Below are 27123 nucleotides of genomic sequence, written 5' to 3'. Positions count from 1 at the left end.
TGTTAGAGTTTTCATAGATAAGAAGGTAGCCCCTCTGTAGCCTCCAATCAGTTAACTAGATCCTTATTAGTAAGACAATTGAGATGTGCCCTGGCTTCCAAAACCCTAGAAAAAATTCCTATGTAAATTGCATATTCTATTAAGTTCTCTCAATTGAGTCACATGTTTGGGAGTTGGCCAATCAAGGAAGTAGGTGTGAAATTCAAATAATAAAGAATGAAGTGGAGCAAGCCCTAGATGATTGAGAAAATTGTCAGGCTTCAGGTTCCTTGATCATCACAATTTGATAGGAAGCAAAACTAAACCGTTTTTCATTCTAAATATGGTGTGTTATTTGCCACAATAATGTTGGGATAAATGGAACTAATGAAGTTATTTAGTTTCACCTTATGTACAAGTATATGACAATGCTTACTTGAGTGTTACAGTTTGCATAGGTAATAAGGGAGCCCTTTTGCAGCTTCCATCCATTTGAATCAATCCTCATCCGTTTGAATCATCCTTATTGGTAAGATTGGTGATGTGTGCTATGATGCTTCCAAAACCCTTGACAGGCTATGTAAATTGGCTATGCTAGTCACATTCCTGGGAGTTGGCTAATCCAGGATTAAGAAGTGAAATTCAAGAAATAAAGCTTGAAACAAAGCTAGCTCTCTAGATGATTGAGAAAATTGTTAAGCCTCAGATTTATTGATCACAAGTTGATAGGAAGCAAAACTAATGGTTTTTCATTTTAAGTATTTTGTCTCCTTTGCCACAATAATGCCGGTGGGTTAAATGGAAATATACTGGGAAAATCAATTGTAGACAAACTTAAATTACTAATGAAGTCATTCGGTTTCATTTGCTGTTGCAAGTTTTTGACAGATTTCTGCTTGAGTGTTATAGTTTGCATAGACAACAAGGTAGCCCCTTTGCAGCCTGCATCCATTTAAATCCATCCTTATTGATAAGATCAGTGAGGTGTGCCATGATGCTTCCAAAACCCTTGATAAACTTCCTATATAAATTGCATATTCTATTAATTTCTCTCAACTAAGTCACATTGTTGGGAGTTGGGCAGTCGAGGAATAAGGAGTAAAAATTCAAAAAGAAAGAGTGAAACAGAACAAGCCCTGGATGATTGAGAAAAATCGTCAGGCTTCAAATTCCTTGATCACAATTTGATAGGATGGAAGCATAACTAACTATTTTTCATTTTAAGTATCATGTGTGTTTCTGCCACAATAATGTTGGGATAAATTGAAATATACTGAGATAATCAGTTGTAGACTAACTTAAGTTACTAATGAAGTCACTCAGTTTCATTCTGATACAAGTATTTGAAAGATGCCTGCTTTGCAGTGTCCACTTATTTAAATTGATCCTCGTTGGTAAAATCAGTGAGGTTTGCTATGATGCTTCCAAAACTCTTGACAAACTTTCTATATAAAATGCATATTCTATTAAGTTCTCTCAACTCAGTCACATTCTTGGGAGTTGGACAGTAAAGGAACAAGGAGTAAAAATTAAAGAAATAGAGAGTGAAAAAGAGCAAGCTCTGAATGATTGAGAAAATTGCCAGGCTTCAGATTCCTTGATCACAATTTGATAGGAAGCATAACGTTGGGATAAATGAAAATGTGTCTCAACTAAGTCACATTCTTGGGAGTTGGCCAGTCACATTCAAAAAGAAAGAGTGAAATAGAGCAAGCCCTGGATGATTGAGACAATTTGATATAGGGAGCGTAAAGTATTTTTCATTTTAAGTATCACGTGTCTTCTGCCACAATGATGTTGGGATAAATGAAAAGGTACAGAGAGAATCAATTTTAGACAAACTTAAGTTACTAATGAAGTCATTAAGTTTAACTTTCTGTTACAAGTTTTTGACAGATGCCTGCTTGCCTGCTTGAGTGTTACTGTTTGCATACATAAGAAGGTAGTCCCTTTGCAGCCTCCATCCATTAACTGATCCTTATTGGTAAGATCAGTGAGGCTTGCCATGAATGATCCTTATTGGTAAGATCAGTGAGGCGTGCCATGATGCGTCAGAAACCCTTGACAAACTTGCTATATAAATTGCATATTAAAGTTCTCTCGACTGAGTCATATTCTTGGGAGTTGGCCAGTCAAGTAAGGAGTAAAATTCAGGAAATAAAGAGTGAAACACAGAGGCAGATGACAGAAAATTGGCAGGCTTCAAGTTCCTTGATCACAATTTGATTAGAAGCAATTTGTCAGGCTTTAGGTTTCTTGTGTTCTTGGCCAGAATGATGTTGGGATAAATAGAAATACACATAGAGAATCACTTGTAGACAAGTTTAAGTTACTAATGAAATCATTTAGTTTCACCTTCTGTTAAAAGTATTTGACAGATCTTGAGCGTTACAGTTTGCCATGAGCTTTTCTTTTGTAATATTAATTCCTTGTATTTCCTTTATCTATTCAGTTGGACAAACCTTTTGAATAATGAATTACAAAAATGCAATGTGGTGAGTGTGAATTGAACATGCAACCTTCACATCTTTAGTCTAATGCTCTCCAAACTGAGTTGTCACACTACTGGATAGACAAAGGGGCTTTTACTCGGCACTATATGTTACAGGTCGAAAATTTTTGTCATCCTGTAAGGGGAATATTCCGTCATGGCCAGTATGAGTTGGTTTAGAAACAATATTTGACCCTAATAAAATAAAAACAGGTCAATTGTTGTACCATATGTAAAACATACTGAATGGTACAATGGGTTTTGTACAATGGGTTTTGTAATTTATAATGGGTGTACATCCCTATTAATTCAAAAAGGACTGAATTCACTGTCCCATCAAGTTACTAAATTACTTACCTAATGATTTGAAGAGTTACTTCCCTGAGTGACTTCTGTGACTTCTGTGAGCGCAATGACCTCCCATCGGAGAGTCTGGCACACCTTTTTGATAGTTTATGTTTTTATAACCAATTCATTATGAAATAAAAAATCCAGCAAGCAGCGACCCGCCTAGTTGCTGTTCGCGTGGATTCAGTTGCTTGCCTTGATTCAGTTGCGCTTGCCTTGATTCAGTTGCTTACCTTGAATTTTGTAATGGTGAAAGTTAATTATTGTGTTTTGTTTTTAATATTTAATAGTAAATTTGTGATTGAAAATTTATTTATTTTCTATCTTACGAAACAGGTGTAAATTGACGGAAAGGGGAGAGAGGGGCTCTTGAAACAGGTATCAAGAAAGTAGATTAGAAGAAATAGGAAGTGTTTAGACTCAAAGCAGAGCTTTGATGCAGAGTGCTGTGACAGAAAGTCATATGTGAAAAGGTAAATTAAATTCTTCTCACAATTTTATGTGGGAGTGAAAAATTATTTTGTATTGCATAATATTTTGAATGTCATTTTAAACAAATAATAATTGTTTTTGTTATTTATTTATTATTTTAAAATAGAAATATTATTAAAACTCTAATTTCGTTGTGGTATGAAACAGAGATCAAGAAGGTAAAATTGCATAGAGGCTCAAACTCTTTGTAGAAGAATCACATATCAAGTGTTATTGAAGATGGTATTACATTTTGTAATTGTAAATTGTAGTGTATTTTTTGATGTACTCACTCACAAACTATACTGTTAATACATAATCAGATTTTTTTTTGAGAAGGGGTTGACCCTTCTCACAACCTTCCAAGATAGCATGGCCAAAGCTATCTTGGAGTGTCATTTTTGTTTGTTTGTTTTTATTTTTATTTTTATTTTTATGTTTTGGTGTATTTTCATTTTTTTGAAAGGTAGTGTTTATTTGTAAAATTTTAATTATATTTATTCAGATGACTTTTAATGATAACTTCACATTTCAAAATTTGATTGATCATATTCACATTTTTTTCCAGGCAAACAATTGTTTTCACATGATATTCTTATATAACACCTACAAATGGCCACCCATGATTTAGTGAAAATAAGCTCATAATAAACTTACATTATTCACAAATTTTTCACATTTACAAATTTTAAACTACAAATGATCATAAATGATTCAGTAAACATAAAATTATAATATTACATTATTCACAATTTTTTTACATTCACTTTTTCTTTTCACATGATACTATATAACAAGAACAAATAATTTAGCAAAACTAACTCATAAAATTATATTATTCACATTTTTTTTTCACATTTACAATTCTTTCATATGATACCCTTGTATAAAAACCACTAATGATTTTAAAAAAATGAACTCATAAATTATATTTAAAATTTTTGATTCAATATTAACTTTCACATTTAAAATAATTTTGAAAATTTTGTTATTTAATGAAAATTAATATTTAAAATTTATACAAATAAAGACACCAAATTTTTAAGATATCACACTAATTTCTTTTATAGTTATTAATGTTGAGTTGTAATGTGCTGTGTTGTTGTGTTGTGTAATGTGTTGTTGTATTGTAATGTGTTAAGTGTTGTTTGTGTATATATTATACACATGACATTGTGTTCCATATGATGTATTTTAAATTAATTTAAAGTTGTGAAAAATTTAATGGTTAAAAGTAAAAATATGGGTTTTAAAAACATTTATACATTATGACATGGTTAAATTTTGTTATTTAATGAAAATTAATATTTAAAATTTATACAAATAAAGACACCAAATTTTTAAGATATCACACTAATTTCTTTTATAGTTATTAATGTTGAGTTGTAATGTGCTGTGTTGTTGTGTTGTGTAATGTGTTGTTGTATTGTAATGTGTTAAGTGTTGTTTGTGTATATATTATACACATGACATTGTGTTCCATATGATGTATTTTAAATTAATTTAAAGTTGTGAAAAATTTAATGGTTAAAAGTAAAAATATGGGTTTTAAAAACATTTATACATTATGACATGGTTAACATGCATTGGTTATGAATATGTATTTTGGCTAAATTTTTATTTCTATTATAATAAAAATAGACATGCATGTGGTTTTTAATTTTACATTTTAAAATTATACATTTACATCTCTTCATATAATATCATATTTATTGCAACAATAACAACAATTAAATCATTAAAAATAAATATATCAATTTTCAAATGTCATAATATATCACCACATACACATTATTTAAAAATGTTACTTTTAACAACTTTCAAAAGTATGATGTTAGTATGGGAAATGTTTTTTATTATGAAATATAATTTTCTATTTTGTAATAGTTTTAACATATTTTAAAAATGTTGCTCCTCACAACCTTTAGAAGTATAAAGGCTTTTTATTTTCAAGTAATTTTGTTTTTGTTTTTTTTGTTTACATTATAATATTACAAATTTTTATTTTTTAATTTGATTAATTTGTACATGTTAAAATGATGAATTTTATGTCTTTTAAAAATATGTTTATTTGTATTATTTTTTAACTTAATTAATTTGTAATGTGATATTGTGATGTGTGGGAGTAGTCAAATTTTATGTTATTTTTTAATTTATTTAATTTGTATATGTTGAAATGATGAATTTTATGTCTTTAAAAAATATAAATGAATATATATATATATATATATATATTTTTTTTCTGACCAATGTAATTTGTTTTAGGTAAATTGAACATTGTAATATTAGAATTTTGTATATGTTTAAATGAAGAATTTTATGTCTTAAAAAAAATATAAATTAATAATATATTTGATAAATATGATTATTTTTTAATTTTATTAGAGATGATATGTTTGATGAATATGTTTATTTTATTATTTTTTAATTTAATTAATTTCTAATGTGATATTGTGATGTATGTGATCAGATTATTAAAAATTGATGTTTAATAAAATAATTTTTTTTTTTTTTAAATTTAATTAATTTGTTGGTGTTAAATTTATGAATTTTATGTCTTTAAGAATATAAATGAATAATATATTTGATAAATATGTTTATTTTATTTTATTTTATTTGTATGAATTACTTGAAATAATAATGTATATAAATGTATATTGTCTCTATCTACTCATTTTAAAATTTGACTTTTAACAAGTTGACATTATCTTTATTTATATCAATCACTCTTTATCTTATAAAGTATGACTATTAACCTATGGTATTTCTTTCATATGATACTTTTCATACCTAAAGTAAGTGAGTTGATACTTGAGTGATTATTTCTTACAACACGTAAACACATTGCTAAAACTATCATGGTAAAGTCTATTTTTTAATTAAATTAATAATTTTATTATTAATTATTAAGTTTTAATTAAATTGACAATTTCAATATTAATATTAATTTTCTTGTTTTGCAAATAATAAATTTATGGTAAAAGTGATAATGATTTTGTGGCAAGTATTATTTTTTATTATTATTTAAATTAATAATTGTAATATTAATTTTAATTTTGTAGTTTGGAAAATAATAAATTTAGTGATATATAGTTGAGTGATTCATTATAATGAACTTATTGTGATGTATGGGAGTGATGTGATTAGGTTATTAGAAATTGATCTTTAATAAAAATACTATTTTTTACAAATTTGTACGTTGTAATATTAGAAATTTGTATTTGTATTTCTATTAGTTTTTAATTTAATTAAATTGTATATGTTTAAATGAAGAATTTTATGTCTTCTAAAAATATAAATTAATAATATATTTTATAAATATGTTTATTTTTATTATTTTTGAATTTGATTAATTGGTATATGTTAAATTGATGAATTTTACCTCTTTTAAAAATATAAATGAATAATATATTTGATAAATATGTTTATTTTATTTTATTTGTGTGAATTACTTGAAATAATAATGTATATATTCTCTAACTTTTCATTTTAAAATTTGACTTTTAACAAGTTCACATTATCTTTAATTATATCAATCACTCTTTATGTTATAAAGTATGATTATTAACCTATGGTATTTCTTTCATATGATTCCTTTCTTACCTAAAGTAAGTGAGTTGATACTTGAGTGATTATTTCTTATAACATGTAAACATGGCTAAAACTATCTTGGTAAAGTCTATTTTTAAATTAAATTAATAATTTTATTATTAATTATTAAGTTTTAATTAAATTGATGATTTCAATATTAGTATTAATTTTCTGGTTTTGCAAATAATAATTTTATAGTAAAAATGATATTTAAAAATGATTTTCCGATTATTATTATTTTTTTATTTAAATTAATAATTTTAATATTAATTCTAATTTTGGTGTTTTGCATAATAAATTTACAATAAAAACTATTTTTGATTAAGTGATATATAGTTGAGTGATTCATTAAAATTGAACTTATAAAGTTATATTTAAAAATTATAATTTTGGCATTTAAAATTATATTATTTAAAAAAATCATTGTACGTGTGTAACATTGTGCATAATATGATGTGTTTCAAGCAAATTGAAGGTTATTAAAATTTAATGTTTAATAAAATATTATTTTTTAAAAATGTGTGGAACTCCATTTTATAAATTTGTATTTTTGTTATTTTTAATTTAATTAATTTGTATAAATCAAATTGATGAGTTTTATTTATTAAAAATATATAAATCAATAATATATATAACAAAATATGTTTATTTTAATTTTATTTATTTGTATATGTTAGTAAAGTATATGAATATATATGATTTTTAACTTATCATTATAAAATTTTATTTTTAACACATTCACATTATTTTATCTCTATATCAATCACTCTTTATGCTATAAAGTATGATTCTTAGTCTATTGTATTTTAATATGATACCTTTAATACCAAACATAAGTGATTTGATATAAATGCAATTGTGTTGTTTCTTCTAATGATATATAAAAGATTAAAACTATCTTGTTAATTAGAGTTTACTATTTTTTAGTTAAATTAATTTTTTTATTAGAAATTTTTATTTTTAATTAAATTAATAATTTTATTTTTAATTAAATTAATAATTTTATTTTTAATTTTTAACTTTAGAGTTTTCCAAATAATAAATTTATAGTAAAAATTATTTTTGATTTAAGTGATATATAGTTGAGTAATTTATTAAAAATGAACTTGTAAAATGTATTTAAGAATTATAATTTTGACATTTAAAATTGTATTATTTAATAAAAAATTGATGTGTTATTAAAATTGAACTCATAAAAATATATTTAAAATTATATTATTTAATAAAAATTGATGTGGTATATGTGTGTATGTATGCTTGTATTTATGTTTGTTTATTATTTTTAATTTAATTAATTGGTAATGTGATATTGTGATGTATTGGAGTAATGTGTTTTATTTTAAGTAAATTGAAGGTTATTAAAAAATGATGTTTAATAAAATATTTTTTTTTAAGAATTTGTATATTGTAATATTATAAATTTGTATTTTTAATATTTTATTATTTAAATTAATTTGTATATGTTAAAATGATAAATTTTATGTTTTTTAAAATTATAAATGAATAATATATTTGATAAATATGTTTATTTTTGTTATTTTTAATTTAATTAATTTGTATATGTTAAAATAATGAATTTTATGTTTTTTAAAAATATAAATGAATAATATATTTGATAAATATGTTATTTTTAATATTTTACAAATTTGTATTTTCGTTATTTTATTAATTTAATAAATTTGTATATGTTGAAAAGATGAATTTTATGTTTTTTAAAATTATAAATGAATAGTATGCTTATTTTTATTATTATTTTTTAATTTGTATACCTTAAAATAATGAATTTTATGTTTTTTAAAAATATAAATCAATAATATATTTGATAAATATGTTTATTTTTATTATTTTACTATTTTTTAATTTAATTAATTTGTATATGTTAAAAATGATGGTTTTTTTTTTTTCTTCTAAATAATATGTTTTATTTATATAAATGTATATAGTTAAAAATTTCTCATTTTAAAATTTGATTTTTAACAAGTTCATATTATCTTGCTTTATATATATTAGCCTTTATGCTATAAAGTATGATTATATAACATATAATATGTTTTTATGCCCACAATGTTTTGGATTGATGGTGAATGGGTGCACTCTTAAGACACTCTTTGTTATAGGTCACGTGTTCAAGTCCCCGTGGGTGTACCTACCAATATATATATATATATATATATATATATATATATATAGATATTTATGTATTTTTATTATTTTTTAATTTAAATAATTTGTATATGTTAAAAAAGTATTAGGGCAATTAAACTAAGTGCGTGTGAAAATTGTCTAGCTGCTTCAAAAAGATCGTCAAAACTATCGTTCTCATGAATAAACACCTTAACTTTAACATTCTAGGTAAATCATACACGGCCTTAATAGGGTCATAATGTCTTTCCCGATACTCAACAAGATTTAAATTGTGAATGTGTCTGAATTCAACCTGTGCATGTCTCAAGTCGTTTAAACAATAAACACCACACCCTTGCTAACTGTCGGGTACCCAATTTCTCTGGCTAATAATTTATTAGGGACATACAACGGAAGTACATGTGGTGGAGCACTACTTCGAAAAGATATAATATATGTAAATAATTCCTCTCCAAACCATCTCGCCACAGGTTGAATATCAACCTTGGCTTCTTGAGATAACCTTGGGGCTTTCTTGTCAAAGATAGCCTGATGAATAGGGAGCATAACCCCGTGAAAAATCTGATAGAAATGTTCATTGAAACAAGATTTCCAAAGAGCTTTATGATATACATGAATTGGTGTGGGATCCCAAGGAGTCCACTTCCATCCCATAATTGGAAAAGGAAAAATGAAACACATAGCATCAATGATGTAGGTACACATAAAATTGTAGTGACAAAATGGTTCTTCCTATCTTCTGTGATACAGTGGGCTAAGTTATTTGACAAAATTGTGGCCCAATCCATTATTAGAGAATATAAGTAACATCAATTAGAGGTACCCATTCAACTGAAAATTTGGTAGCGTCTACATATCGAAATAATCTACATAGCAATGTGGCAATGTATAAATAAGGAGCCGAAAGAGAGGCTACCGAATACATACCAGTTCTATCCATCTTGTGTTTGCTAGGATTTGACCTCCGTTTCTTTATAACTTCGGATGGTTCTTCATTTTCAGCAGCAAATTTCTCAACAAATGCTTTATCATAAACCCTGTGCGATTGAGGTAAATGATACATTCTTCTAATATCCTCTGGTTTAAAAGATTCAATGACCACTTGACTTGAGGTTACAAATTCTCTCTCTTCAATGTTCACATTTTCAATAACCCATTTCACCATATCAGTGCAGGGTAATAATTTTGGCCTAGATGTTACCTTATGCAAAACAAAGCATGTGACCTTAGGATAAGAAGCGTCTGAGGATTGAATTTCATCTATCATCACTTATGTATTTCCTTCTCGAATATATCATAAACATTCTCACAGGAGCCGACACCACACTCTCGTAGACAAGTTGTATCAGAAAATAAATGTGATGATTCCAGTACATCTTTAGCCGTGGACTGTGTAACCTTTCCCTTATTCATCTTGACCATCAAGCCGAGTAATCGAATCTCTGTTATAGTCCTGTCACCACAAAGAAGACGAGAATGATAGTGCGGAGGATGAAAAATAGAAATATGACGACATGCAAATATGAAAACCTTATTCAAATTAATGAAACTGAAAAACTTAAATGCACCCGTAATTGTGAGAAGACATCGATTTTTTCGAACTGCGGAGTCGTAAACATCCACAATATTTAACGGTATCTGCGTAAGATTCATATTAACTCACATTAATGAAGTCTATTGCAAACAATCTTTTTGGAGCATATCATTAAAACTTGTTAACGTACCATCCTTAATACGTAAAATGTAATTTAATGATGTGTCAGTGGGTTTGAATTCTCTCACAAATCGGCTCTTTACAATGCCACATAATAGTTTGATTGCTAGCTTTGTGATTTTGTGATTTGCGAGATTGCGATCTCATGGATGCGAATGTGTTTTAATATTATAGTTAATTCGTTTCTTGTGTCCATTGTCATATCACGATACGTAAAAGAAGGTTTAACATGTTTTGTTGCTTTTTTGCAATGCGAAAAGTCTCACATGATTTGACCGGAAAGGAATATTCCTGTATTCTCTGCATATCGCAAATGGGTGATGTTTCAAATGGTAACGTTAAGTGTCGCACACAAGACTTTGAGAAATGCAAAATGCAATTTAACTTGGGATCGGGGTTCTGACTTTTTATTTGGATTTTTAATGATTTTAAATCAAAATATTTTCTAAAGGGTCCCCATTTATTATCTAAATGAATTTACCAAATTTGGGGGGGTGTTGTTGTGCAACACAACAATTGGCGATTCACTGGGAGAACGAGTTATCTCTCATAATTTTGAAGTTTCTAAAACTTCCAAAGTAAAGATAGATCATGAAATAGGAATTGAATGAAATTTTAGATAAGTAACATTTCTTTGAATAAAAACAAACTCACCTAATTATAATTCATTTAATATCCTCTTAAAGATGAAAATTCATTTGTCTATATTAGTCTTTACCGAGTTTAAAAATAAAGTAGGGGGCTTTGGCAGATCAGATTTTTAATATACTCATTTGTCAAAGGTAGAGCCTCTGTTGCTAGCAAGCGTCCATAGCCACGACAGGGTTACCTTTTAACCAACAATGATTCAATGTCCCATTGAGATAAGAGTGTAGTTTTTAGAGATAAATCCAAAATCATATACTTATTCTTTTTTTTTCTTTTCTAAACAGTTTATTTTTTGCAAAAAAATTGTTTTTATTACTCAAAAGTCATCGTCTTTGTATGGTGGTCAAATAATGACAATGCCATTCAACGGCTGTAATTCAAGTGAACAAGCTCACTTGTGATGAGACCCCTTGTCTTAAGATTCAAATAATCTCAAACCATTACCCTATTTTGATATGCATCATTGACAATGTCAATCTATTACTTCCCTATGAACATGGTAAGCAGGCTCTTGATGAGACCTCTTATCTTTTAAGTTTTAGTATATTTTAGAATTACACTCTAAAAAAAGAAAATTTTACTGGATGGGAGAACCATTGACTCAAGAGTTTTGGATGACAATTATAGAGTTGAAGATGCTTATCTGCAAATAGTCTTTACTTTGTTAAAGATACTTTTCTTGACTGGTAGTAGAACAAAAGTTTTTTTTTATAAAGTTGGGGGTTTCTCAAAGAATAAATAATTTTGGTGGAAAAGAAAATTTCAGAGATTCATGGAACTTAGCTAATTTTCAAATATTATAATTGTTTCCTTAACAATCTCTACTTTTAAATGTGAAAAATCAAAAATAGTTCCAAAAGATTTATTGTGAAGCCAAAAGTAAATATTATTCAACATTTATTTTCCTAGAAAGCATAAAACAATGAAAGAAGATAAATGCAATAATGTTACAATTAGGAGAGGTTATCTCCTAAGAAAATAATTTATTCAAGATAAGCCTGTTAACAAGAAGAGAATCTCTTCTTCCTGATAAATCTTTTAGTATGAAGTTCGATGGGACTACTTGTTCAACAATTTGAAATGGTTTAAGCCATAATCTTCGGAATTTGGTGTGTTTTCCTTTTTCCTCATGCGCTTTGTCCCATTTCAAGACGAGATCTCCGATTTGAAATGACTTTGTGGAAACTAAACTTGCATCAAAAGAAGTTTTAACTAACTGTTGATGATGGACATGTGTGATCTTTGCTTTCTCTCTTTCCTCTTCTAATTTGAGAATTTGATCTTGCCTTAATTGTAATGAAGAAGAAGGAGTTTCTTCAATGAATTGCACTAGGGCCATAGAGGGAATAGCTAGATTTGATGGAATGACAACTTCTTTTCGATAAACCAAATTAAATGGAGAAGTGCCTATTGAGGCCTTCTCACTGATTTTGTCTACCCACAGAGCAAATGTCAAAGATTTGTGCCGATTCTTTTGGCTTTGATCGACGGTCGTTTAATGATTCTAATGAGATTTTTGTTAGTTGATTATGCTAACCTATTTAGTTGAGGATAGTAATTGGAAGAATACTTCACTTTAAAACCTCTTTTTAGTGCAAATCCAGTCATACTGTTTCCAGAAAAATAACATGTGTTGTCGAACATGAGTGCATTGGGTAAGCCAAATCTGGTTATTATAAATTGATCTATAAATTCAATGGTTGCATCAGAATTGACTAATCTTAGTGGAATTGCTTCCACCCACTTGGTAAAATAATTTCTAATAGTAAGAATATATTTGTGTTGTTTTGAAGAGTTAGGAACGATCTCACCTATAACATCCAATCCCCATTGTTCAAAAGGATGTTCAATGTTGACTCGCTGTAAAAGAAATGTTGGTTTCCTTTGTCTTGCAGCAGTTGTTTGACATACTTTGCATTTTTGCACTTATTCATGAGTGTCCTTGAAGAGTGTTGGCCAATAATAACGAGCATGAAGAATTTTATTTGTTGTTGTATCTCCTCGAAAATGTCTACCAGCAGGGCCATCATGGAGTTCCTGCAAAACTTTTAATGCTTCAAATTTTTGGAGGCATCTTAATAAAATGGAATCATAATTTTTTCAAAATAAGACATTATCAATGATTTGATATTGATTAGATTTTAGCCTTAAATCTCTTTTCCCTTTATAACTAAGTTCAGGAGGAGCAAATCCATTTCTCAAATAGAAAGCTAAATCAACATATTGGGATTTAGACTCCTTTAGATTTAGCTAAGATATTTGCACAATATTACTTGAATCTTTGTCTACTGATATGTTGGAAGCTCTTGCTAACATCTTGCAAAACCCTTGTCCTTGGACAATTTTAGTTGGTTTAATTTCAATTTCATATTCCTGCAATGTTGTTACTCAATTTTCCCTTTTCTCTCCTAATTCTTTTTTCCCTAGTAAATTTCTCACAGATGAGAATGGGACTATTACTTTAGTGTGTGTTTTAAGAAGAAAAGGTCTGAAATGCTTTATAGATTTGAAAACAACAAGAGCTTGTTTTTCAACGTCTGAGTATTCAATTCAGTGCCTTGCAAATTGGAGCTAAAGAAAGAGATTGGTGCTTCAATTTTCTCATCACTGATTTGTGTCAAAATGGCTGCATATGATGTTTCTGAGGAAAAAGTATATAAAATAAAATGATTAAAAAAGTTTGGGGTTGCTAAAGAGGGAGCATTTATAATTGCTTGTTTGAGAAGATTGAAAGCTTCTCGCTCACTATGCCCCCATTTAAAAACCGATTTTTTCTTTATCATGGATTGCAAGGGTAAAACAATTTGTGAAAAGTCAGGAACAAATCTTTTAACAAGATTCTTCTGACCTAGGAAGGATTGCATGGATTTTTTGTTGCGAGGCAAAGAGATTTCAGAAATTTCTTTTATCCTATTAGGATCTATGTGAATTCCATCTTTGGATATAATAAATCCGATAAGTTCACCTTCGCTTAAAGCAAATTAAGACTCCTTTGGGTATAGAGAAATTCCATACGTTTTACAATGTTCAAAGATCTATTTTAAGTCTTTTAAATGATTACCGCGTTTCTTTGAATATATTGTTATATCATCTAAATAAATGACCACAATTTTATTTACCGTACCTTTGAAAGCTATATCCATGGCTCTCTGGAAAGTCGCACCAGCGTTGATTAATCCAAATAACATCTTTTGATAGGCGTGTGTTCCCCATTTGGTTATGAATGTGGTTTTCAGTCAATCATCTGGATATACAAGAATTTGATTATAACCTGACAATCCATCCAGAAAAGACATTAATTATGAACCTGCGACTGACTACAGTACCTCTCCCATAGGAGGCAGTGGAAAGTTGTCCTTCTGACAATCCTTGTTGAGATTGTGGAAGTCTATGCAAATACGAATATCACCATTATTTTTCCTCACTCGTACTAGGTTAAAAACCCATCTTGAATGTCTAATAGGAAAAATGATTTTGGCTTTAAGAAGTTTGTTTAATTTAAAGTTGATTTGATTCTCTAAATTTGGATGAATCTTTCTCAACTTCTATTGTACAGGTTTTTCGTCGGATATCATATGAATAGTGTGATGTATGATAGATGTATCATACGTTTTAAGATCATCATAATTCCAAGCAAAAACATTTTTATATCTTCTCAACAAATGAATGAAAGCTAACCTTTCGTGAGGTGCAAGACCAAGACCTAGATTAATATTTTGTGGTTTTAGATCAATTCCAAGATTTACTAATTCAAACCTCCATGTTGAACTTTGAAGTTTTGAATTAGTTGGTTTCTTGAATGTATCTTAAAGATCATAGAGATCCTCCAGCTTAACTACAAATTTGGGTATGGGATTTTCATTTGTCTTTTGTTTAAGCTGACTATCATGTTAGTCTTCATCTATTATTTGGTCATCATATGAGCCCTCGGATGTTAAGAAGTTTATGATATCCTGATCGTCATTAAAAACCCGCCAATTGGTGATATTATCGAGAATAGAAGGTCTAACAATTAACTCTATAGAAAATCGATCAGGACAGTAATCCTTTGATGGTATGAGTTTGGAAGCAATGTTAGCCAAGAGATCAACACTTGCATTCTGAAGTCTTGGTATTGGAGAGATATTAAATGCCAAAAATGCGAGGTAAGGTCGTGGACTAATGATTGATAATGATTTAAATGTCCATAAAGGCCGTGAATAGTGTTCCTTACCTGTTTGATCACAATTTGAAAGCCTCCAAAGACTTGGAGGTATTTGACATCAAGGCCTATGGCTTTGTACAATTCTTGAATTAATGCCTCATACTCAGCAGTGTACATTCAAATTCAAGTCTGCATGCCAACATATTTTTCTCTCCTTCATGGCTAACTAATATGCAACTTGCCCCTGCCCCATCATTAGATTTAGACCCATCAAAAAATAATTTCCAAAACAAAGAATTAACTACTTGTTTATCTACAAATTGATACATTTGGAAGAATCTGTTTGCGAATAATTTTCACTCTGTGAGGTAACAAAATTCTCTAGAAAAGGTGAAGTTTGTGCATTAAAATTGCCCAAAAATGATTCAAGAGAATAGTTTCCAATGATATTATTATTGTATGCAACATGCTCATTTTCTCCTTCCAGTTCAGTCACAATGTACTTTAAATACTTCTCATGATTGACCCTTATTTGATTTGGCTTGCTGTTGTAAGGAAGCCACATATGAGACCAGTCTGTTGCGAAATAGCCATGAAGAATTTCGTACCATTCTCTGCTGAGGATCAAGCTATAAAATTCAGGAATAACAGTGACTAATATGTCAATTATTTGACATACTCTCAGATTTCATGAAAGTGTGATGGTAACCGAATTAATTTCTCCTATGACTTTGACTTGTGTCTGATCTAACTGTACAAAGTGATCAACATATTTATGGGGTAAAACATTTAATTTTGTGCAGACTATTTTTAGCATAATGTTGGATGAAGCCCCTGAATAAACTAAACAATTGTGCAAATTCTTATTAAATATTTCAAAAGTCAAAAGAAAAGGAGTATGAGAATTAGATCTACCACCAATTAAAACAATATCAGTTGATTTGACTTTATCTGATGAATTAGTGGGAGGCTTACCCATTCCTTGAGCAGCTTGAGAAATTACAACAGTATGAAGAGGAGAAGTAGGAACTACATTTAATTCCTTGAACAATAGCTTCTACTGATGTTTCAGCTTGATAAGCTCATATAGCATAATATTAGCTCTGGTCTTCTTCATGTATTCAACTATGTTGTATTCCATATCATCATAAATTACCAAGGTTTTGGCTGAAAGCGAAGGATAATATTGAGGCGGTGATGTTTGACTAGACTTGGAAGAAAATTTCTTACCGATTGCTTTTTCTTTGATAGCAGAAGTTGATGGTTTCTGTTTTTGACTTTATTGCGGTGAATCAGTAGCGCTCTTGCTTCTAGTGGCAATAGGTAAAGCTTCTTCTTCATCATTGTCTCACAAAGGAAGAATGAAATCCCACATTCCATGTACTTCAACCAACTCTTCATCATCAGTTTGTTCTGTTGATACTTCTTCTTCTTCAAAATTTGATTCGACATTTGATATGGTATTTGGAGGTTTAGGATCAAAGATTGGATTTCTTTTAAAAGGTCTAAAAGGATTTCTAGAAGAAGTTCGAGCTACTTGTTTCGTTATCTCAATCATTTCATTGGACATGGTTTTAAGTACTTTTTTGCAGACCTTCAAGATCGAAAGGGTCTTTAGGTGTTTTATTCTTAGATTCGTCTTTGAAGGTGACCTTTTTGGATTTTCTTTCTTCTAATGCGTTTTTCTTTTCTAAGGCTAAAATTCATTTCTCTACAACTATAGCTTCTTTCATATTTTCAAGCAAGGTTTGTTTAGCAGCTTTATCAACAAAAGTAGTTGTATTTTAAGGGAGAGCAAAAATGTACCATTCATTTTGTATTTCGGCACTTGGTCTAGATGCAACTAGGGTTTTATTTTACAATTTGTTAAAACGTGAATTGAAATCCTTAATTAGCTCTTTTGATTCAGATTTTAAGTTGGAGAGATCATTAAGAAGAGTAGTTCTTGAGCGATCATCTCCAAACTTGGTTAGGAATTGTTCTTGGAAGACGTTCTAATTATCAATGGAACCAGATGGTAACGAAAAGTACCAAGATCCTGCTGATCCTTCGAAAGTATAAGGAAATAATCGTACAACAACATCTTCTTCAACAACTCCATTTAGATTTATAGATAACATGAAGTTGTTTATATGCTCTTCGACAGGAAGACCGTCATCAGGGTTAAATTTTAGCAACCATTTTTTCGGATGGGAAGGTAATGGATGTAATGGTCCTTCCATTTGAAAGGCTCTTGGATTTTTCCATGGTCTCTGAGCCATTATGGGTATCTGTGTGGAAGAAGATGCACCAGTAGTAGAAGGTGATTGGGTGGAGGAAGATTGTGCTCCTGTATCAGTGTAAATCACTATTTGATATAGTGAAGTGGATGATTGGATAGAGTGAGTTTGTGATGAAGATGATTGAATAAATGAAGGAGTTTGTGGTGATGGTGAGATAATATCACTATAAGTTTCAGACTTAGATTTCTTGGTTTTCCTCCGGGGAGGAGGTAGAGGAAATTCATATGGAGGTATTCCAAAATTTTCACTCTATGATCTAGTTAATCTTTGAGAGGAAGGAAAATATGAAGAAATATTGGCTTCAGATAATTCAAATTCTTCTTGAGACCGAGAAATACCTTCCAATTTCTAGATTAAATATTGTACTTCAGGAGTTTCTGCAGAAGAAGGTTGATCTGATTTATTTGGGGAAACACTAGTGGATTTTAGAGATTTTTCACAACTTCACATTTGGGATTTGGAGATATGGAATGTGACCGGGAAGTTATAGGTTACGGTGAGGGAGTTTGACTCTTAGAATGGCTTTCTGATTTAGATTTACTTGCCATTCATAGCCCTGGCCATCCTTCTAGTGCCAAAATGTTGAAGCCTCGAAAAATTCACTGCGACAACATGGGGGATAATCACCAGGTTGGGGACTTGAATACCGTCCCTTAATAAAGCCTGCATACCAAAGATTATCATTAACAATTTCTATCATATTGTTTGATTTTTCACTTGCACTAGAAACTACCCTTTCACCCTGTTTTATTTGGATTTCCCAATCAGTAAAGAGAATGCCCTTGTGAGATTCTTTGATCTTTGGAAATTTTGTTGTTTTTCCCTTTGAATTGTCCAGCCATGTGATCAAGTTTGAAATCTTTTCATCTATTTCCTCAAAGTTGATTTTAGCATCTATGAATTCATTGACTAATGCATCAACTTCTTGGCACAATGGGCTAATCTCTACTAATTGCTTACAAAAGATTAATTGCTGCTTTGATAGCAATGAATTGAGTTCTAAAGCTTCTTTGATGAATTCATCAATTTTTGGGTAATCCTTCATTTAATCTACAGTAAATTGCAGCTGCGCGATTTCAACGTCTTTGACATCTAATTCTGCTTACCTTTGAAGTCTTAGGCTCTTGAAACTTTGCTGCATTTGTTCAAGCTATCATTTAACCTGTTCCTGTGTATTCACCTTTTCTCTTGCGAGTTGATCTTCCAACTGCTTTATTCTTTCCTCCATTTCTTTGATCAATTTTCTCACTTCTTCTACCTTGTTAATTGTTGCAGAAGCATAAGCTCCTACAAACTGAGATAATTTGGTCAAATTTTCAGATGGATCTATAGGTGTATCTTTCCAGACAACGTCCATTGGCTTGTTTCCTGGCAAGATAATAGCAACATGGTCAATATTTCTCTTTTTCCTTTGTCTCTTCATGACTGCCTGATGTTTGGGACTATAGAAAATATATAAAGGAGGAATTTCCTCCTCTTTCAAAACAATCTCTGAAGAAGGAAAAGCAGGAATAACTTCGATATCTTCTGAAGTAGTGAGAGATTTTTCTGAATATTTCTCAGGAGGTTTTGGTGTTTCGAGCAAAGTTTGTGTTTGACTCGTACCCCCTTGTGGTTCATTGATTATCTATTCAAACTGCCCCCATTCTTTCTGCATTTTCTCCTGATCAAGTCCCTTCTCGGTATTCTTTTTGTTGGAAGGTTCTTCTATGTCTTTCTCTATAGTAGACTCCTTTGGTGATTCAACATCTTTGGATGCTTTCTTTGCATCCTTCCCTGAGACATTAGTAGAAACTCTTTCTTCCTGAGATTCTTGCAGGATTATTTGAAGTAGATTTAAAGGCACATGCATTAACCTTTGGTTTCTGTACTCCTTAAATTCTGCTAATTCAGTTGGATTCAGTCTTAGGGAAGCTAAACTCTGTACTTGTGAAAATTGTTCATCTCCTTCAAAAAGATCGTCAAAACAATCGTTCTCATGAATAAATGCCTTAACTTTAACAACCAAGGTAAAATCAAACACGACCTTAATAGGGTCATGCTGCCTTTTGCGAAACTCAAAAATATTTAAATTGTGAATGTGTTTGACTTCAACGTGTGCATGTCTGCAGTCGTTTAAACAATAAACACCACACCGAAGTGGAAAAGTGGGCCAAGGAGATTTTTTAGACTCTTTGAGAGACTTGGTTACACCCTTTGTAACTGTCTAGTATTCAATTTCTCTGGCTAATAATTTATTAGGTACATACCACAGAAGTACATGTGGTGGAGCGGTGCTTCCAAAAACTCTAATATATGTAAATAATTCCTCTCCAAACCATCTCGCCACAGGTTGAATATCGACCTTGGCTTCTTCAGATAACCTTGGGGCTTTCTTGTCAAAGACAACCTGATGAATAGGGAGCATAACCCCTTGACAAATCTGATAGAAACGTCCATTGAAACAATATTTCCAAATAGGTTTATGATATACATGAATTGGTTTGGGATCCTGAGGAGTCCACTTCCATCCCATAATTGGAAAGGGAAAAATGAAACACACAGCATCCATGATGTAGGCACACATATAAAATGGAGGAATGGTTCTTGTAGTGACAAAATGGTTCTTCCTATATTCTATGATATGGTGGGCTAAGTTATTTGACAAAATTGTGGCCCAATCCATTATTATAGAATTAGAAGCAGCATCAATTAGAGGCACCCATTCAACTGAAAATTTGGTAGTGTCTGCATATCCAAATAATCTACATAGCATTGTGTCAATGTATAAATAAGGAGTGGCAAGAGAGGCTACCAAATACATACCAGTTCTATCCATCTTGTGTTTTCTAGGATTTGACATCCATTTCTTTATAACTTCAGATGGTTCTTCATTTTCAGCAACAAATGTTTTATCTTAAACCTTGTGCAGTTGAGGTAAATGATACATTATTATGATATCCTCAGTTAAAAGAGTTGATGACCACTTGTGTTGAGGTTACAAATTCTCTGCCTTCAATGTTCACATTTTCAATAACCCATTTCACCATAACAATGTAGGGTAATAATTTTGGCCTAGTTGCTACCTTATGCAAAACAGAGCATGCGACCTCAGGATAAGAAGTGTCTGAGGATTTAATATCATCTATCATCGCTTCCTTATGTATATCATTCTCGAATATATCATAAACATTCTCCCAGGAGCCAGTGCCACACTCTAGTAGACAAGTTGTATCAGAAAATAAAGTTGCGGATTCGAGTACATCTTCAGCCATGGACTGTGCAACCTTTCCCTTATTCATCTTGACCATCAAGCCGAGTAATCAAATCTCTGTTATAGTCTTGTCACCACAAATAAGACGAGAATGATAGTGCGGAGGATGAAAAATAGAAATATAACGACATGCAAATATGAAAACCTTATTCAAATTAATGAAACTAAAAAACTTAAATGCACCCGTAATGGTGAGAAGACATCAAATTTTTCGAGTTGCGGAGTCATAAATATCCATATCTGCGTAAGATTCAGATTAACTCACATTAATGTAGTCTATTGCAAACGATCTTTTCAGAGCAGATCATTAAAACTTGTTAACATACCATCCTTAATACGTGAAATGTAATTTAATGATGTGTCAGTGGGTCCGAATTCTCTCGCAAATCGGCTTTTCGCAATGTCACATAATAGTTTGATTTCCAGTTTTGCGATTTTCGAGATTGGGATCTGACGGATGCGAATGTGTTTTAATATTATAGTTAATTCGTTTGTGGGGTCCATTGTCATATCGCAATACGTAAAAGAAGGTTTAACATGTTTTGTTGCTTTTTTGCGATGTGAAAAGTCTGACATGATTTGACCGGAAAGGAATATTCCTATATTCTCCGCATATCACAAATCGGTGATGTTTCAAATCGTAACGTTAAGTGTTGCACACAAACTTTGTGAAATGCGAAATGAAATTTAACTTTGGAGCGGGGTTCTTGGATTTTTTATTTGGATTTTTTATGATTTTAAATCAAATTATTTTCTAAAGGGTCCCCATTTATTATCTAAAGGATTTTACCAAATGGGGGGGGGGTTGTTTTACAACACAACATGACCACAAACTGACACCCTACAAGGACTACATATCACCCAGGAGTTGAAGAAACACCCCAGGTGGTCAATCCTAGAGTTGGAACTTTGTTTCAGTGACCTAGACTCCCAACTGCATCCTTGACACTGCCTGCATGCAGTTGAAGGCCTCCAACCACACTCACAAGCCTTGATCCATGTGGTTGTGACCTAAATTGCTTAGTTCAGTGCCTGCGATCCTGAGATTTGAGCCACAATTCCAGGCCAGCCTCCAGACCCATACCCATAACTGCCTGAGACTTCTCATAATGATAAATTACATGATTACAATGTTATTCATACAAATCTTGAACAAGAACTTAACCTAACTAGGCCCAACCATGACAGTCATTTCGTCAAACATATAGTGAACATGTAAAATATAGGTCATGATTGCATATCTGATCATAGGAGTCTGAAACTTATCTGAGAATCACCAAGAAGGTTTAATGCCTTCTCATAATAGCTTCAATAACACTTGTTATCCCATGCATTCATTCACCTTCGTATACTTACCAAATCATGAAAAAAGCCATAGCTAAAGTACATTACATATCCATGTTTATAACCAACATATAAATAGATTATTAACCATGACATAAAATCCATGAAATCATCATAATATCAAGTATAAGTGCTCATAGAATATAATAGTAAAATAACTCTTATTAACGAATGCAAAAGCCAACCAAATCAGGGACTTCCAAGTACCACCCGACCATAAATTGAGTTGAACCCAATCTTTCTTTCATCCAATCACCCACGTGCCATATTCCAAGCATGAATGTGGGATCTAAAGACATAAACAACTAGGGTTCCCAGAGATTAAACCACCTCCACCCTCAGGCTACCGTGATCTTGCCAAAACCGATCAAGAGATCACGAAACCCAAACAAGTTTAGATGCCTCGGAGTTTCTTCACCATTACCTTGAGGAATTTTCCTGTCTCCACCTACCTATCAAGGGCTTCCTGGAGATTAAACCACCTCCACCCCCAACCCTTGGGAATTTTCCTGAGACCACCTCACTTGGTTCCAAAACCTTCCAACAATCCAAAGCTCAACTAGAAAAGAATCCCATCACACCATGGTTGTCAATCCTAGAGTTGGAACTTGTTTTCATGACCTAGACTCCCAATCGCATCCTTGACACTTCCTGCATGCGGTTGAAGGCCTCCAACCACACTCACAAGCCTTGATCCATGTGGTTATGACCTCAATTTCCCAGTTCAGTTGTGACCCCAAGTGGTCAATCCTAAATTTGGAACTTTGTTTCAGTGACCTAGACTCCCAACCTATTTACCTGCATGCGGTTGAAGGCCGCCAACCACACTCACAAGCCTTGTTCCATGTGGTTGTGACCTAAGTTGCTGAGTTCAATGCCTGTGGTCCTCAGATTTGAGCCACAATTCCAGGCCAGCCTCCAACCCATACCCATAACTCCCTTAGACTTCTCATAATGATAAATTACATGATGACAATGTAATTCATACAAATATTGAAAAAGAATCTAACCTAAGTGTGCCCAACCATGACAATCATTTCATCAAACATATAATGAACATGTAAAATATAGGTCATGATTGCATATCTGATCATAGGAGTCTGAAACTTATCTGAGAATCACCAAGGAGGTTTAATGCCTTCTCATAATAGCTGCAATAACACTTGTTATCCCATGCATTCATTAAAATTCATATACTTATCAAATCATGAACAAATCCATAGCTAAAGTACATTACATATCCATGCTTATAACCAACATATAACTAGATTATTAACCATGACATGAAATCCATCAAATAATCATAATATCAAGTATAACTGCTCATAGAATACAATAGGAAAATAACTCTTATTAACTAATGCAAAATCCAACCAAATCAGGGACTTCCATGTGTTATCACCAAAATAATACCCTGATAGGTTGTTGATCAGACTATCTTAGTGTAACTATTTCAAACCAATCTTTTAGCTAAGGCTTAGCCTCCTCAGCGTGAAAGGGCTCTCTAAAAGGGTTAAGGATATTGGTTAAAGATATTGATAGATGGCTAACTCTATGGTTTGTGATTTTATATGTTTATAGGTTGAAAGATGAAGGTTGGCTACCATTGGGCTATGGAGTCAAAGTATGTTTTAGTACCACAGCAAGATCAACTTAACATGAAAGTCAGGGCATAGAGAATCTTTATACATCAACAAAACAAAGATGCAATGCAAGGAAACACAGTTCATAAATACATGAAGGAAGTTAGAGCATCATTGATGATTTCTAAGTAACATGTATTCATACCACTACAAGTAAGTGAAAGAGGAAATCCATGAGAAAATAGGACATTAAAAACCCTCTTTGAATCCTGAGTAGTGAAGCCAAAACATTCTACCTAGCATGGAAGTCAAGGCATTATAGAGTTCAAGTGCATAAATGCAAATATAAAACAGTGAAACACAGTTAGTTTATCTATGAAAGAAATCAAAGCATCATTGATGAGTTATGAGTATCATAAGTAAACATCACTGCCATGTAAGTATTGGAAGATGCCATCAAAACAAGAACATACAAGAACTCTTCATGAATCTTGAGTTGTCTAAGTAGAAACCCTGCATTAGGTTAAAAATATACACAGTCTCCAACCGTTTGTTAATTCGACCTCTTGCTCTATATATAGAATTTAAAACATGTATTCCTTCATCCCTCATCAAGAGAATTCGAATTTGCTATGAGTGACACCTATTCTAACCATAAAACAAACCATTAATTAGAACTAGTTGGTAACTAGCAGTGCTAGTGACCTAATACAACTAGGAGTGTAACTCCTTATTATGATTACAACAACCTTATCTAAACATTGAAAGCATTCTTTGACAGATGCAACCTCATGAGGTCAAATTTTATGAAGCCTCCCACGTTGTCACCTTACTGCTGATGATAAACCCTAGAAATTAGGGAACATGTTTCCTTGTTTTTAGGTTTAGGATCCTTGAAAATTGGCACGTGGGATAGAGCCTTTATCTTCTCATCCATGACATAATTTACAAAACTGAAGGAGGTTTTTGTAGTCCATGCTATCTAGAACAAAAAAATTTCTTGGTTTTTTAAAACACTTCTCCAGCTGTCCAGAATATATCCTTGAAAAACACGTGTAAAACAAGAAAAAATTGTTCTCTGAAATTAGGGTTTCAAAGAAAGCTTAGTATCTCCCAACTGAAAACACTTTTGAAGAAAGTGAGATAGGCTATTTTAGTTGGATTTGATCAAGGGAAACCTCCTTTAAAATTCCAAAATACCTTTTCCTGTGCCCAAAAACTGATCTTGAAAACATTGCTCAAACTAGAAGACAAAGCTTGACTTTCAGCAGTTTCATAGCACAAGTTTAACCATAAATTCCTCCCACCTCAGAACGAATTTGAAGAAACTGAAAGAGATTTTTGTAGTTGAGTATGTTAGGAAGAAAAACCTCTTTCAGTTTTGAAAATTGAGTTCTCAGCTGCTCAGGAACCCTTCTGGAAGTTGACTAGTAAAAGCAAAAAATAGTCTTTTATGCTGAAACAGGCTGCTTCAGGGGTTTCGTAGTGTGCTACGAAAACTCCTAGTTCAGAATCCCCGATTTCGTAGTGCAGCCAGTGAAAATTCTGGGTTTTGCGCTACGAAAACACCTAGAGTGAGTTTTGCACTACGAAAACCTTGACACAAGTTTGACACATGGAACTTATGTGTGATGTGGGACCAGTGATAGGCAAGAACAGAGTATTGAACCTATTTGACCATACCAACAAGACTCTCTTTTAGATCTTAGACTCTAAAACAACCATGGAAAGACTAGACCAAGACTAACATCAATCCTTTGGAATCAAACTGATGTCAAAACACATGGTGAGGCTTCTAGGACATGGAATGAGGCTGTGAAACTTTTTTTTGGAAAAGAGAATGACACTTATTGAGATGAGATGACTCAAAACCTATAAGACTATGACTAGAAACAAGGCAAACTTTCCAAAGCTTAGAAAATAAAAATTTAGGGTGATAAGAGTGGCTCCACTAGGGATAGTGTGCCCTTGTGGTATACTAAGAACTTGTAGCTTCAGTGCCGCTATCCATCCTCTAGAATAAAACTCTGAACCTCTGCCCAATTTTCTCCTCAAGCCTTTAATGATTTGTTGCAAGAAGAATTCAAACTGCACCTACTGAAATATATGCTCAGTCAACCTACCCTGAGCTTATTTGCACATTCCTACCTACCCTATCAGCTGCAATCTCCACTTGTAGGTCAAGGAACATGAAATTTCCAGTGAAGCCAGTCATCGATCTGATTTGACCCTTGAATCTCTTGACTGCATTCAACCTCAAAATAACCATGATAGTGAGATGAAAAAATCAAGTTGTAATGTATATGATCTTCATAATGCAAATGAAAATGAAATAATGATGTGCAAAACTTTGACATGTATTCATTTATAGGTTCAAAGAGGACGTGGTTATTTTGATGATCATCATAAAATTCTATATCTTCAGACAACTAATTCTCAGCCACACAAAATTCCTTTGATATGCTATCCAACTGCCTTTCTGCATGATTCCCATAGACAATGTAATTTTCCTCACTATTATGATCATTCTTTGAAGTAATTTGCTGCAAGGAATTACATAAATGAACAACCTTTTCCTCTACCTGAGGGTTATAAAAAATTTCTTCCAGTATTTCTTCTTGGTGTTTGCAATTATTTTCATCTTCATTATGATATGAAGACTAACAAGTCTGATGCATCTCTACATTAATCTCGGAGGATGTAACATGATTTTCATAAGTAAACCCCAGCTAATTTTCATGCTGCATTTCACGGGATGTTATCCTTTCTTCTTGGTGTTGAAATGTATTGTTATGAAGAGCTTCTAAAATTTCTTCATCCATGAATTCATCATCATCATAACAATCCTCCAAATATTGAATAAAACTCATAGAATGTTTACAACAATCTTTGACCAGCAATAAGGAGGGATGACACTCTTTATACATGTCATAGAATACATCATGGAAATCAGCAAGAGAATATAATGAACCATTTTCCAAGATTTTATACCAAGACCATGCTTTTCCTTCTAAAGTGGTCATAAACATATTCATGAGACAATCTTTAGGGAACTGAACCTTAAGACTGCGTACATGCATATGGAACCTAACCAAATGAAGAGCAGCATTGTCCTTCTTTTCATATTTGA

The 27123-nt window shown here is 31.6% G+C and overlaps 1 long non-coding RNA gene across 1 annotated transcript in view; it reads left to right on the top strand.

Moving 5' to 3' along the window:
* The window catches only part of LOC149145606 (uncharacterized), an 82224-nt gene extending 78647 nt beyond the window's left edge, over positions 1-3577 (top strand). The window contains exons 3-4 of the long non-coding RNA XR_016264471.1: positions 3155-3291; positions 3458-3577. This is a non-coding gene — a long non-coding RNA (uncharacterized LOC149145606). The remainder of the gene's footprint in view (positions 1-3154; positions 3292-3457) is intronic.
* Positions 3578-27123: the final 23546 nt, after the last annotated feature.

This window comes from Pinus tabuliformis, chromosome X, assembly GCF_031772625.1.
Source record: "Pinus tabuliformis cultivar Carrire ecotype Pingquan chromosome X, CPIR1, whole genome shotgun sequence".
In the NCBI taxonomy this organism is placed as follows: Eukaryota; Viridiplantae; Streptophyta; class Pinopsida; order Pinales; family Pinaceae; genus Pinus; species Pinus tabuliformis.
Note: the sequence above shows the minus strand (reverse complement) of the source record. Positions and strands in the feature narration are given on the sequence as shown.